Raw genomic sequence first — 3,043 nt, forward strand, 5'->3', positions numbered from 1 at the left:
ACTTGTAGACTAGTTGAGAAGCACAAGCTTTAAAACAATAATTGCTCACCTGAGGAAATTCACTGAAAGGGAAATCAGGATGATAATGAGAGCAGAAACTACAAGGAAACAATTCTGGCATGTTGTGTCAGGGAAGGCTCCCCTAAGGTAATGACTATAAAACTGAGACCTAAAGAGTGAAGAAGAGTTATCTAGGTGGAAGAGGAAGATGGAAGCAGCTCAGAGATGAAAAAAGTGAGAATAAAATAAATCCAATATGTAGGAGCTGAGAGAGCAAAGGAAGAGTGGGAGAATAGGCAGAAAATGTTTCATGAAAAATCTGCTTCCCTTCTTTTTAAAACAATTTTTTTAATGTATTTATTTTTGAGAAAGAGACAGAGTGTGAGTAGGAAGGGGCAGAGAGAGAGAGAGACACAGAATCTGAAGCAGGATCCAGGTTCTGAGCTGTCAGTATAGAGCCCGACATGGGTCTCTAGCTCACGAACCGTGAGATCATGACTGAGGTGAAGTCAGATGTTTAACTGACTGAGCCACCCAAGTGCTCCAGAAAAATCTGCTTCCCTTCTAGTCAACACATATTTGTTGGGTGAGTACCAAGTGTCAAACAGTGTTCTAGTTTCTGAGAAATAGATCAGTGAACAAGTGAGCAAAATTCTTACTCTTGTGAAACTTGTATTCTTTCCTCTGTCAATAAACGACATATCACAGCTATGTTCTTTTATCTGTCAATAAATGAAGTGTAAAGTGTATTCTTCTTACCTAACATCTTTATATTTACTTTTTACTTATTTTTATTATTAAAAATCCACAATGCTATTTTATTTTTCTAATTTGATGACCATTAATATATTTTCTCCCCTCTTGTTGATTTGACTTGTATCTCCTATCTCTAAATTTCCGAGAGAAAATTGTAGCCACTGATGATATTCTAAGTAAGAGTTCATATGCTACCAAATAAATTATGTTATACTGTAATTAACTTTATAATACATTTTTTTGCAGAAAATGCCAATAGAAACATTAATTATTTTCATATTAATCCATAATACAGAATGGGGAATTAATGGCAAATTCATTATCAAAAATCTAGAAGCAATATTCTTAATGTGGTCAATATGTGTTACATGCATTGAAAAAAATGTTTTTAATGTGAAGGTCCATAGTAAAAAAAAGGACTAAGCTAAGAGCTGTATAAAGTAACTAAAAATGGAGTAAAGTTAAAAATTGATTGAAATGTTGATTTTTGAAAGTATGGAGTTTTCTGGGGCCCCTGGGTAGCTCAGTCAGTTAAACATCCCACTTCAGCTCAGCTCATGATCTCATGGTTCACGAGTTCAAGCCCCGCATAGGGATCTGTGCTAACAGCTCAGAGCCTGGAGACTGCTTTGGATTCTGTGTTTCCCTTTCTCTTTGCCCCTCCCCACTCGTGCTCCCTGTATCTCAAAAATAAATAAACACTAAAAAATAAATAAAAATAATGAAAGTATGGAGTTTTCTTATCACGACCACTTGCTTATCTGTATGGAATAAGGAACAAAAGAAAAGAAAAAGTCCTAACCTGCAGAAACAGAGATCTAGGGAGGAATTTTCATAGCAGATATTATTGGTCCCAGTAATTGGTTGTCATAGGAGACTGTAGGAATCCCATTTTTGTGACAAAAGGGTGAAATTTTACTATATTGTCTCTAAGCAAATCTGTATTCCAGAAAGAAGAAAAAAATGTGACAATACAGGTAATAAAGAGTAAAAAAATCAAAGAGGCATCAATTTATTTGGTTCTAAGAGCAAGTCATGAAACAAAGTGTGGAAAAATTTTTTTAATGGAAATTTGAACTTTTTGAAGAAAATGTGACCACAATAACGTTTTCTTTGTTTCTCATAGAATTTTGATGTTTGTTTTAATTTTTTTCTTCCCTAACCCAGAAATAGGGCAGATGAGCAAGAGAGAACAAAGAAGGAAAGAAAAATTATATTGCAGTATCATTAACATTTACAATAATAAAGTTACAATGAACCATGCCTCTATAAACCTTTTATACAGAAGAAATATTTCTCTAACTGGTGTGGTTTGGGGCAAGTCCTGCTAAAGGCATAGAATTGGACCAGAAGACCTATGAAATCCTTAAAGCAACTCTGAATTTTCCAATTCACTGACTATAATCTTTTGGGAGCAGGATAATGGATACATTATTGTATTAAAGTTTATTTTTAACATCTAGGTGGGGAAGATAACAAATGTAGATGGACCTTGTAAAATCCAAACACGCTAATGTTTTTACTTGTACAAAGTTGATCAATACAGAGATGATGTTTCTGTCTCCTTAAAGTCAATCTGATGCCAGGCATTTAAAGGCATTCAGTTTTCATAGGATAATTGCAAACATTAATTTGTATATAATTTCAATAATTTGAATTCAATTGAAGAACTCATGCTATTTGGCTTAGTGTTTTGAAGTATATGTGATTATGACCTGAAAGGCAGATTAATAGCAGGATTATGGTTTTATAGATCATACAATTCATTATGCTCTCAGTAATCAATATCTGGCATCAGATACTACAACTTTACTGTATATGTTTCATTCATTTAGATGGACAGATCTATACTTTTGTTACTTTACTGTGCTGCATATATCATGAGCAAAAGGCCTTTTTGAAATCTTTAAAGCTATTAGGCTTTGTATTGCTTTGCAACTTAAGAACCTAGTATTTGGAAGTTTACAATGAGCCAATAACCTTTAGTTCTAAAGACCATAACTCAAAATATCATTAGAAATAATATTTTGTTATATTCAGCTATTATTTTCAGTATTTAATTTTCTTAGTCTCTTTTCATCATAGAAATACTACTAACAAAATAGCTTATTCTTAATTATTAAGACACATTATTGAAAGACACATTCTTAATATTCAGCTTTTTGCTGTATTCTGTGTAGTGAGAAAAATTAGAGAGCATTGGGGAGAAATGATTAGCTTTCAGTTATAAAACAGACCAATGCATTTGAGTCTGTGAGGTAACATTAAGACACTAAGAAAAGCCCCG

Source organism: Panthera leo, chromosome B2 (assembly GCF_018350215.1).
Source record: "Panthera leo isolate Ple1 chromosome B2, P.leo_Ple1_pat1.1, whole genome shotgun sequence".
Classification (NCBI taxonomy): domain Eukaryota; kingdom Metazoa; phylum Chordata; class Mammalia; order Carnivora; family Felidae; genus Panthera; species Panthera leo.